At 40.6% G+C, this 13,032-nt stretch overlaps 1 long non-coding RNA gene across 2 annotated transcripts in view; it reads right to left on the bottom strand.

Annotated features, from left to right (window-relative positions):
- The window catches only part of LOC148190382 (uncharacterized), a 127,376-nt gene extending 120,390 nt beyond the window's left edge, over positions 1 to 6,986 (bottom strand). For both annotated transcript variants that reach the window (XR_015776346.1, XR_015776347.1), the window contains exon 1: positions 6,899 to 6,986. This is a non-coding gene — a long non-coding RNA (uncharacterized LOC148190382). The remainder of the gene's footprint in view (positions 1 to 6,898) is intronic.
- Between the last annotated feature and the right edge of the window lie 6,046 nt (positions 6,987 to 13,032).

Genomic DNA, 13,032 nt, shown 5'->3' with positions numbered 1-13,032 from the left:
AATCATTCAAGTAAAAAGCAACTTAAGGCACTCGTTTGTAGAGGAGCATGCTGGAATTGTAATGCAAAGCTTGTATTTGTTAAACAAGCCGTTCATGACAATTACAACTTCATGACTATCATGACAAGTCATCAAATAAAAAATGAATATATTATTATTAATTTACTCATTAACTGGGGGGGGGGGCATCAATAGATGAGACTTGCTTGACTAACACTGACTCAGCTTGACTTTGATTGGTATTGGTATTCATGATGACTTGAAGGAACTTGACCTTTTTTTTTTAATTCAATATTTTTAAGATAGTGAGAAAAATCTGTTTGCTTTTCTGGTGCATCACTGAAGGCCACAGTGGCTTTGTAACATGAATTCACATACCATCGGAGTGCTTGAAGCCTGAAATATCACCTCAATGCAAAGCATTTAGCAGCGGCGCATACCACCTTTTACTTCAGTTGAAAAGTCTCTCTCTGTCACAGAGATGAGGAAATATAAAGACGTCTGCTTTACTCAAGACTTCCCTGCTTTTCTTTCAAAATAAAAGTCCTTTGAAAATATCTCTGTAGTCAGAATCTCATCAGTTGTTAACGCAAGGCATTCTATTTTGAAATATTTGCAGGATGGTGCTGTTGATAATGCAGGAGCTTGTACCACTTCATAAATGAGTGGAATTTGTGCTAAAAAATGTGAATTGATTTTTTAAAAATACTTTTGATTAATTAATCACAGAGCATGTAATTAATAGGATTAATTTTTTTAATTGCCGGCAGACCAGCAGATGCCAACGCCCATGAAGGGGGCTCGTCCAAAACATAATACAGTGTGAATTCAAGGATTAAGTTTTTGATGATGGTTGTAAGAGGAGAACAGAAATATGCAAGATTTGTAGCTCAAGAAACATAAGGCCCGAAATGCCAAAAGACCTTATCCCAGTTGTGAGAGGATGTGAGGAGGTTTAATAACGAGAAACAAACAAATATTTAAAAAAATATTGTACAGCATGAAGCAAGAGAAGAGATTTCTACATTTATCATTATTGGATGATTCCTTATTTGGCCATCCAACCCATTTGGGCTACTTCAGAGATTAATATAATAATAAATGGCTCATAGTAAATCATTAAAGAACCGATCCAAATGCATGTCATGCAGTGACAGTTTAAAAGGATTTAAATATTCAGGGCAGCGCAACTTTTTCATACATTGTCATATGCGAAAAATGTGTCCTAACACATTTCTGGTACCAGTTATATGACAGATGATGACATTTCTGAGTGGCCTAGCTTGTCTTTCCAAGAGAGAAAAAAATAAACTGAGTGAGAAAAAAAGTGAAGTGTTCAAAGCTATTCTTGCTAACCTGTGGGTTTTATATAATCTATTTTTCTGTGTTAACACAGAGGGACAGCTTATGTAAAAGCCTTATATAAACTGATGTGTTCACTTACAAATGTATTGCAATGTCACAATTAAAAGAAAAGTTATTGAGTAGGATAAGTGCTCAGATTGTCTGGATACACAGCATGCGGAAAGACTTGAGCAAACTGAGATAATTAGGTAACGAGGTTAGAAGTTTAAATGTATTGCTACAAAACTAATTTCTGGAGAACTTTATAAAGACAGTTTTTAGTTCAAGGTCAGAACTGAAGCGCTGTGGAGGTGAGATGCATGGGTGGTGGATGATCTTCAAAACGATAAAACATGTTCTAATTATTGTAGTCTATAATTCTCTCAAGGTCCTGCGTTTTCTTTTTTTTGTGTGTGTGTGTGCCCCACTCATTTGACATAGATTTAGAGAATTAGGTAAAAACTCATTGTGCAAGTTGATGAAGCTCGGATTTGGGAATGTTATATGACCGCAAAATAGCTCGCTGGTGGTAGAAGTTTTTTTTTTTTTCCCCCCAATATTTCATCGTTAAAGAAGTGAGTCCAGTTTAATTACATGTCATACTCAGATGATCATGATGCAGCTCTATCTTAATTGTGATTGTGGTTACTGTCAGAAATCATCTCTAACTAGATGATTCTTGTTTGCTCTACGCAAATTTAATACATTTGGGATAACATCTTATTTTTTACTCGGAATATCTGGTGACAGTTTTCAAAATGAAAACAGCATTTAAAGCCCAATTTGGCCTCACCTATGACTTGCTGCAAGCTCATCTTTCTGTTTGGTAAACCTTTTGGGAGGCAGAACCAAATTTTCACTCCATGTTTATAAAAGACAGGCTCCAGATATCATGAAATTAGAACATCTATAATGATATGAATAATTCATATACTTAAGCTCTGGCTCTCGTGCCACTCTGGATTAATCACAGAATCGGCTCCCAAAAATATACAAAGAAAAACAAACAAACAAATTACTCAGAGTGAAAAGGAGTGACACAAGGGAGCATCCAGAGCTGGTCTCATTGAGATCCGCTTTGATCAGAAATAGTCACTTTTTCTACACACACCATGATGGAGGTTGTGGTCTAATAATTTGCTGTTGGGGAAAACATCCCGTCCCCCGCGCTGGTGACTGAAATCTCTTGGCACTGGAGGGAGTCCTTGGAAGACGTTGAAAAGGCTGTCAAAAGGCAGTGTGGGTCATGGTGAAATTACCAGCGGCCCGTTTTAGGCCAGTCTTACATAGACCTGGATGTTTGAGTTCACACACTGAGGACTGTTAATTTGCCTTTACCTGCTATTGGTCTTGTTTACGTGTTTTTCCCTAAATATTTTTACCCTTTGAATGCAAAATCCAGTTTTCTTAAATTATAATTTGGTTATAGGGGTGGACTGATATTGGTTTCGAGGGCTAATACTGATACCTGTTGTTAGTAGTTAATGAGACCTATAACCAATATGTGGAACTGATATGCATTTACAATAAAAAAGAAAATCTTTCTGTCAATATTTACAATTTGGAATATAACAAACTCCATCAAAAATTTTTGTTTAAATGCCTTTAGCAAATGTTTAATCGAAACTGAAATGTTCTACATCATATACAAGTTTTCAGCAACTTTTTTTTTTATAAAGTCAAGTGAATTTTTTTACACTTTTAAATTAATTAATTTTATCGGCCATCATTAATATAAAATGCCGATACAGATAATTGGCAAAATGCCAAATATCAGCCAGAATAATCAGCCGAGCCGGTAATCTGTTGACCCCTACTTGGTTATGTTTAAGAAAAAAATGAAATACATTGAAACATTGTGAATTCTGATCTGAAATAGCAAAATCAAACAATAAACAGTGATTTAAAAAAAAAAGAAAAAAGATGAATTAGGGTTACGTTCACATTAAAAGGAAATATGGCCTAAATCCAGCAAAGAATTTTTTTCTCCTCTCATGTGGCACAGATCTATTTTTTTAATATGTATCCAATCACTGGCCATGCAGCCAAAGTGAAAATGGTCATATTGGAATGCATGTGTGTTTTTCACACACATCCATGCTTTTTTCCTACATCATACTTTACAGAACAGGCGGCAATCACTCACCATGCAGTGTCGGTGCGGACCACTGAAACTACAGAAGGGTGGGGTGGCTGTCGCTGCTGTGGTAGGCTGTCCCAGCCAATAAAGCCTGACTGCCAGATGCTGTCTGATAGGGACAGCTTGCCTATATTTTGAGTCCAGTAATAAGCTGCCAACAGAAATATTGGAATGTAGCTCCAGACATCCTGAAGTTTTACAGGAACAGTGCCTTTGTGAAACCCTCCACACTGGGACACCACCACTCCTGACTCCTCTCTGAACCCCATGCCTGTCTTTCCACAGAACTACAAGCAATATGTCCTGAAAGCTGCCATGGCCTCTATGCTCCTTCATCTTCTCACCCTCATGCTCAACACATGACGAACTGTCATTGAATCATACCAGAGATGAATGCTGATACGGCTATGTCTTTAGTTTTTTTCCAAAGCCTGTCTAGCAAGTGTGACATTTTCTGTTGATGTTCAAGCACACGTGTGCATATAACATTATTGGTTAAATGTGATGCCTTTCAGGGCATAGATTCATTCACACTTATGTCCGACATGGGTCATTTCAAACATGAATGTGAAGAGTCTAGGCAGAAAGATCAGATCTGGAGAAAAAAAAATCAGAATTGATCATTGAGCCCTGTAATGAGAATACAGCCTCAGTCCTCATACCTTAATTACAATTTTGTGTTTTTCAAATCAATCCAAATGAATGTTTCTAAAAAGATCACTATGAGTGTTGTCTGATCTCCTGGAATTACGAAATTTGATTTCTATTAAATCATACAAAAACTCCTTGTCTAGGTTTGGGGGAAATAGTGCAATCAATAGCCAACATTGACGGTAGACATGAGTTGGAACAAAAACCCTGATGTAAAAGGTAAACACTTTCTGCACCCAAAAGCTCCATCCTTTATCTTTAATTCTCTGTTCTATAATTAAGAAGCAGTTATGCATGGTAATGCACAGGAAAATAGGTTTTTCTCACTTTATAAAGAGATATGAAAGAACATGGGGTGGTAAATAAAAGTTTTTGAAAAATGCTTAAACATCATTTTAAGTTCAGATGAAACCACAATGTTTATCTACATTATTTTTTTTAGTATGCATGTTGCAATTTTTTTTAACACATCCATGCTCGAATTTAGAAAACCATCCAAAAGCCAAGTGAAGAAATCAGTGTCTTGCATGCATTTGTGCATTAGAGTATGTGCAGGTCATTTTCATTAAAAACTGTCCCGCATACCCAGCGGACTGACTGACCTCTGCCTGGCCCGCACACCATGACGGCCAGACTGTTCCACAGTTAATGTGTTTTGCAGTCTCAGTGTTTGGGAACATACAAGGCAAGCAAAGGACATTTACATTATATAGGTAGCTTTCCCTTTCTGTCTTGACAGTTTGTGATAGCCTCTCTGTAGCTTTTATGAATAATTAAGCCCCTGTTAAAGGTTAAAATGCATTTTTACAAGATAATAAATTCTCTTCAAGGTGGACATGCTCTAGGTGTGTTCTTTATTTGGCCTTAACCATCCCTCATTAATTTTTAACCTGAATTGCAGCCATCAGTTGGCTCTTTTTCCGCTCATACAGTCATTATTATTTCCTTTTTTTCTTTGATATGTGAAGACTATTTGATACGTTTTTCCACAGTTACATTTAAAGCATTGCATATATATTGTTTTCTTTGTTTGTTCATTAGTCTGCTTTTCAGCTTTATGATATCACATATATTTATGAGTGACTGAAGTGTCTCTGATTATGTGTTGAATTTTGATTAGTCACACTGTGGCTGCAGTTTGCTTTGACCTTTAACAGGCTCTATAGGCTCGAGCACTCTCTTTCACTGAGCTGCACCACAAAAATTTGCATTTGCATGCGCAGCCAGTTTGTGCAAAATATGAAGGAGTGAAAACTTGCAAGGTGAGCATTTTACTGCACCTTTGGGTACTTCAGTGATTTGTGGAGGAAAAATTAAAATCCACCCTATACTCATTATGTACATTTAGATAGGGTGAGCAGAAGCAATACCTGGAAATGACTTGTAGCAACACATTATCTATCAGAACTGAGAGATAAGGAGAAAATCAGATATCAGTATTTTTGATCAAAGAGATTGTGACAATATTGTAGAGCTGACTTAATATTTATACAATTAGATTTTTGATAAATATTCATCAGTAATGTGGATATAATGACTGGAGGTAAAGGCAAATAATGAAAAAGCTACAGCAGTCTGGTAAGTTCAGAAAATTACATAATTTAACTATAATGCTGCCTTAAGTGCCACAAAAAGAGACCATTTATCATGACATCCAAAATCTAAGACAATATAATCTTATACCACAGCTTGTGACATCCCAACAAGATATGAACTGCATATCAAGACATAAAATGCAAAGTTAATTCTTCCTGTTTTGTGGCACATCATATAGAGGCCCAAGAGTCTCTATCATACAAATGTCCACTACTTAAAAGTTTCCATGACATATTGTCAAAAGTTTCCATTGCATAAAGGTTCAATGTTCCATATTTGTAACATAATCACATCTATTATGTAATGGACTTTTTGACTATATTAGCAATATCCAGCTCACGATATAATATCAATATATTGCCCAGCCCTAACCAAAACTACTGTAGATAGATAAATCAGCATGATTTCATACAATCATTTTACTTTTTTAAATTTTCTTTAAAAAATTTGTATTTAAAAAAAGAAAAGACAACTTTTGTAAAACTAATGAAGCTGAGCTGCATATATGTTTCCATGGGTGTTTTTATATTGATCAGTTTGAGAAAATTACACAAGCAAGGACTAAGTAATGTAAAAATAAAGAAGAGAAAAGAAAAAAATGCTACATTTCATGTAGTTTACTCTGCATATTTTTAGTTTGTTCGTCTACAGAACACATTTAGGTCACGAAATAAACTGCAACACACACATCACACCACAGGGCCCTGTGTACAAACAAACAGTATGTTCCATATGGATGGCACTTTGCAGCATGCCCATACAAATAATTATCGATTATGCAACCGCTTTCCTCACAAAGAATTAACCAGAAAGGTGACAAAACTCAGACAACCGAGCACAAATTACCGACAATAAATAGACTGCGTATACTGCAACAAGTGCAGCAAACAATGGTCCTATTAAACCACACAAATTAAATATCGTGCCACTCAGACTAAAACATCAACAAAGCAGAAATTAATTTCACAGCGACAGCAGCCACAAGCACACATGGACAAGTAAGAAAAAAAAAAACATACAGCGTTCAGGCCTGGTGCGCACAGGCCACTACTCTGTTGCAACATTGACGTCCTCTGCCGTCACAATCAGTGTGCTGTGTGTGTGCGTGTGTGTGTGTGTGTGTGTCTGTGCGTGTGTGTGGAGGGAGGGGGGTGGGGGATTACTCACCGATTGAATGCGAGTCTCCAGCACCGTGAAGTCCACCACTATCTGCTCCAGTGTCAGCCTCTCTGGTCCTTCCTTCTCAAAGTATGACATCCTGTCACACTGCGCACATCAGCGTTTCCGCGCATGTTGAGCTGAAAGAGGCAACTGTGACAGATGTTATTGACGGAAACAGCAGACAGGCCTTCCACACCCCAATGAAGATAAAAGTTTCTCAAAGCACACAAACGTCACGCTGTAGCCACACCCAGCATGCACCTGTAAAACGTGTGCGTTTGATTTTGATTATGCAACATGCTGGTTGGGTGGGGTTAAGCTTATTTTTTATTTCTAATGTGATTTTTTGTTTTTAGTTTGTAACATATGCGACATGAAACGTAGTAACGTACAATATTTAAATCAGGAAATACCCGCACTTAAATATCTGATTGATTTTGATATAGGCCAGGAAGTGCAACTTTTTTGTTTTTATCATCAACAGAAAATCTCTATGTCACTTCCTATTTTTATCTTTCATCATAGAATTTAAGACTCTTCTCAAATCAATCACTTTGTTAAAAACAGAAAAAGTGTCAAGTTTCTTAATAAACTGACTAGCTGAAAAAGTGTAGTAAATTATAAGTTCATACTTACTCTTACTCTTTCTGGACATGTAAGAAGCCATTTATTTTTGCTTATTTTCTTGTTGCTGTTTATTTGCTTTTGTCATTTATACTTACATTATTTACAGTTGTCTTTTTTAAATGTGTTAACATTTACATGTTTTGTACATTTTGTTGATAAAAGATCAAAAATTAATTTATATGTAAAAGAAGGCTGAAATCACTTTAAAATGCTCAAAAATGACTTTGTTAGTGACAAGTAGTCGAGTATATATACTTTCAGCAAATGAGACCTCGGTAACACACCTGTTTAAATGAGACCGCATGATCTCAAACTGACAAAATAATTCGCCAACAATGTGTTTTATTTCTATATCAGCTTATTTTTTAAGGCAGTGTACAGGTAATGCATGAAAAAAATAGATTAATGTCAGAAAATAGTACTAAAAGAGTTTCCAAAAGTTGTCTGCTTAAATAACTTATCGTGTTTGACATAATCCCAGAAACTCTGACCAATAAGGCTGAAGTGCTGTTCAGATGGGAGTTCTTGAGCATGTTTTGTAGTCCACAGTGAGATCTCAGCACACTGGTACTCAGTGTAGATAAATGTCTGTCAGTTCATTCCTCCGTAATGTTCATCTGCTCTGCACGCCGCTGATTGAAGCCAATGCAGGAAACAATTTCCTGGAAACAGTCAAGGGAGATCATTTGACTTGTAGAAGACTGAGGTCTTGTTAGACCTGTCTGCTTGGCATTATTGAGCCTTTTACAGTGATGTTCGGCAGGAAATGAGGTTGAGTGTTGAAGTTTCCTCTCTATTGCAACATCGGAACTCTTTCTGGAAAGTGATTGCATGGGAATTCAAACTGAGGCAAACCAAACCATCCTGAGTTGTTGAGGATATTTTTACAGCTACTGTGACAATTCTTGTTTTGTTTCCTTTTAGATTTGGAAAAAAAATTATATCATCATTAATTTTATTATGATAATAAAGTGGTCACTTTTGGCATATCTGCCACTAAATTGAGGATAGAATTACTGATGTACTTTACATATTTGACACTTTAAGAATGTAGATAAGATAAGATAAGATAAGACATTATCAATCCCACAGCAAGGAAACATAGCATGAATATAAAAAGTAGAAGGTTACAATTACATTTTTTCATTTCCTTGATCCTGCCACATCTTTGGCGTTGAAGGATGAGCTGATTAAAATCAGCAGCTACTACGAAAAGTTCCATCCAGTTGCTGCTGATGGCATCATTCAATTCCTGCTGTGCATTTTTTAAATTTGCAGTCTTTTGGCTCCCAACAAGGTCCACCCATCCAGTGCAACAGCTTGATCCAGGATGTTAGGGGTTAACCATGTCTCTGAGAATATGTGCGCAGAGCAATCCCACATTTCCGCTTGCTGAATGAGCTTCAATCGTGTCTCATCCACTCTATTGTCCTGTAACCGTACATTAGGAAGAAAAAGGCTTGGTAGAGGAACAGCTCTCAGTCCAAGTCAGGTCAGCCTCACTTTATGCTGGCTCTCCTCCCTCTCTTTGTCCGACGCTTTTGGTTTCGTTTCATCCTTCTGGTCTGACTGGCTGCTTGGTAAATGCTGTTTGTGGGGATCCTCTCACGATCTGCTGACATTCAGTCCAAACCCCACACAACTTTTCCTGATGTTGATAAGTGCTTCTCTATCATAGATGTCAAAAAAATAGAAAAATCTAGCAAAATATAACAAAAAAGTAGCAAGGAATAGAGGAGCTACAGGCTGCTGCATCTACATGTGCTGCTGTCACCATAGCAATATATTGTGTAAATGTTTATGATAAAATAGAATGTGATGTGTGTTTGTGTGTGTGTGTGTGTGTAATGTAATGAGGAGTTTTATGTTTTGGCTTCAGTTTTACCTCAGAATTCACGTTTTTGCATAATTTAAAATGTGTCTCTAAAATTTAAAACCTTTCACCTTTCACCTTCTTCTCCACTTATCCGGGGTTGGGTCGCGGGGGCAGCTGCCTAAGCAGGGAAGGCCAGTCCAGCTCTTCCCGGAGGATCCCGAGGCGTTCCCAGGCCAGCCGAGAGACATAGTCTCTCCAGCGTGTCCTGGGTCTTCCCTGGGGTCTCCTACCGGTGGGACGTGCCCTGAACACCTCACCAGGGAGGTGTCCGGGATGCATCCTAATTAGATGCCCGAGCCACCTCATCTGGCTCTTCTCAACGCAGAGGAGCAGCGGCTCTACTCTGAGCTCCTCCCGGATGACTGAGCTTCTCTCCCTATCTCTAAGGGAGAGCCCAACCACCCTACGGAGGAAGCTCATTTCGGCCGCTCGTACCCACGGTCTTGTTCTTTCGGTCACTACCCAAAGCTCGTGACAAAAGGTGAGTGAAGGAACAACGATCCACCGGTAAATCGAAATCTTTGCCTTTTGGCTCAGCTCCCTCTGCTCCACAACAGATTGGTGCAGACTCCGCATTACTGTAAATGCCACACTGATCCACCTGTCGATCTCCCGCTCCATCCTTCCCTCACTCGTGAACAAGACCCGGAGGTACTTAAACTCCTCCACTTTGGGCAGGATCTCCTCCCCAATCTGGAGAGAGCACACCACCCGTTTCCGGCTGAGAACCATGGCCTCGGATTTGGAGGTGCCGATTCTCATCCCAGTCGCGTCACACTCGGCTGCGAACCGATCCAGTGACAGCTAAAGGTCACGGCCTGATGAAGCCAACAGGACCACATCATCTGCAAAAAGCAGCGACCCAATCCTGAGGTCACCGAACTGGACCCCCTCAACACCCTGGCTGTGCCTACAAATTCTGTCCATAAAAGTCATAAACAGAATCGGTGACAAAGGACAGCCCTGGCGGAGTCCAACCCTCACTGGAAACGAGTCAGACTTACTGCCGGCAATGTGGACCAAGCTCCGGCACCAGTCGTACAGGGAACAGACGGCCCAGATCAGGGGATCCGATACCCCATACTCACGGAGACACCCCTCAGGATTCCCCGAGGGACGCAGTCGAATGCCTTCTCCAAGTCCACAAAGCACATGTGGACTGCTTGGGCAAACTCCCATGCACCCTCAAGGACCCTGCCAAGGGTCCAGAGCTGGTCCACAGTTCTACGACCAGGACGAAAATTGCATTGCTCCTCCTGAATTCGAGGTTTGACTATCCGGCGGACCCTCCTCTCCAGCACCTCTGAATAGACCTTACCAGGGAGGCTGAGGAGTGTGATCCCCCTATAGTTGGAACACACCCTCTGTTCCCCCTTCTTAAAAAGAAGGACCAAACCCTGGTCTGCCAGTCCAGAGGCACTGCCCCCAATATCAAAGTTGCAGAGTTGTGTCAACCATGATAGCCCCACAACATCCAGGGCCTTAAGGAACTCTGGGCGGATCTCATCCACCCCTGGTGCCTGCCACCAACAAGCTTTTTAACCACTTCGGCAACCTCAGCCCCAGAGACGGGAGAGCCCACCCCCGAGTCCCCAGTCCTCACTGGAAAGTGTGTCGGTGGGATTGAGGAGGTCTTCGAAGTGCTCCTTCCACCAATCCACAACATCCCGAGTTGAGGTCAGCAGCGCACCATCCCCACCATGCACAGTGTTGACAGAGAACTGCTTCCCCCACCTGAGATGCCAGATGGTGGTCCAGAACCTCTTTGAAGCCATGTGGAAGTCCTTCTCCATGGCCTCACTGAACTCCTCCCACGCCTGGGTTTATGCCTCGGCGACCGCCGTAGCTACATTCTACATGGCCTGCCAGTACCTGTGTGCTGCCTCCGCAGTCCCACAGGCCAAGAGGGCCTGATAAGACACCTTCTTCAGCTTGATGGCATCCCTTACAGTCCACCAACGAGATCGGGTGTTGCCGCCACGACAGGCACTGACCACTGTCAGGCCACAGCACTGATCGGCCGCCTCAACAATGGAGGCACGAAACATGGCCCACTCAGACTCAATGTCCCCTGCCTCCCCTGGGACATGGTCAAGCTCTCCCGGAGGTGGGAGTTGAAGCTCCTTCTGACGGGAGACTCTGCGAGACGTTCCCAGCAGACCCTCACAATGCGTTTGGGTCTGCCAGGTCTGACCGGCGTCCTCCCCCACAGTTGGAGCCAACTCACCACCAGGTGGTGATCGGTTGACAGCTTCGCCCCTCTCTTCACCCGAGTGTCCAAGACATGCGGCTGCATGATCTGGACCCATGCTATGTTTCGAGGTGTGTCTGAACTTCTCAACCTCGCACACCAGCTCAGGCTTCTTCCCCACCAGAGAGGTAACGTTCTAGCTTCTGCAGCGGAGGATCGGACCACCAAGGTCCTTGCCTTCGGCTGCCGCCCAACTTATATCGCACCCGACCCCTTTGGCTCCTCCAATGGGTGGTGAGTCCATGGGAAGGAGGTCACACGTTGCCTCTTCGGGCTGTGCCCGGCCGGGCCCCATGGTAAAACCTTAATAAAGTAAAAAAATATAATTGTGGAAAGTCTGAATCCTTGAAAGAAACTTCTCTACACACAGATGTGTACACACATTAAACAGTACATACATGTTTTAAAACAATTTGACATTAGACTCAAAGTGACAAAGGCTATTACAGGTTGATTCAATCATCAACCATGAAAAAAACTGAAATGAACAGTGTAAAGAAGTAAAGTGTCCTTAGAGTTTTGATATAGACAGCTGTGCTTAGAAAATGTTCAGAAAATTCATGGCACTTCTTTTTACAGGGTTGGTTTTAAATGAAATCCTCTGAGTGCATACAAATGTTCAAAAGCAGATGGTCTGGCACTAATCTGGATATCATGTTAATGCCTCAAGTCACTAAGCAATGTATACAACAGAGAGTCTTCATGACAAGTTAAAGGAAAGTCTGAGGATGTAAAAGAAACTGATGCACTTCTCCCCTCTCACAAATTTTCCATGCTCTCCGTCTTTTTCTCCACCTCCTTCATTCTCTTTTTTTCTATCTAAATCAACTTCCACTGTCCTGAAATATGAGTTACCCTGAGGAGAAGGATAATTATTAACAATTAATATTCATAATGATGTCTTCGTCCCTGGACAGCCTTCACAGAGTCTCAGTCAAATGGATTTAGAATTCAATTTTTATTTTACATAATCCAATCAAAAATGTGGATGCATCCTCAAACAGATCAGTCCCCTGGTGCTTTCAAAGCCGAGTCTGGTATTCTTACAGCTTGACATCCATTGGGTTTATTATCTTATACCCTGCTCTATATATTAAAAGAGAAGAGAGGAGAAAGACAGTTCATTCTGCAGGTATTTAAAGTGTATCATCAGGATTTTCATTTTCCTTTTATGAAAGGGCCTCACCTTCGGAGGATTTATTGTTTTCAGTTCAGTTCAGGAGGTGGAGGGTCAAGGTGTAGTAGGCTAAAGCACTGCGGTTATAAGTAAGCCTCACTCATGGCCATAATTTCCTTACAGCACATGGACGGGCTTTGCATCTTGCACTGTATGTTTCACGCAGTTTCTTTTAGAATTTGTGAACAAATTAACATCCCAGGCTAATG

The sequence above is a fragment of the Plectropomus leopardus genome, chromosome 1 (genome assembly GCF_026936395.1).
Source record: "Plectropomus leopardus strain MGB_pleo_1.0 chromosome 1, ASM2693639v1, whole genome shotgun sequence".
NCBI lineage: Eukaryota > Metazoa > Chordata > Actinopteri > Perciformes > Serranidae > Plectropomus > Plectropomus leopardus.
The sequence above is the reverse complement of the archived record's forward strand: the minus strand, read 5'-3'. Positions and strand labels throughout refer to the sequence as shown.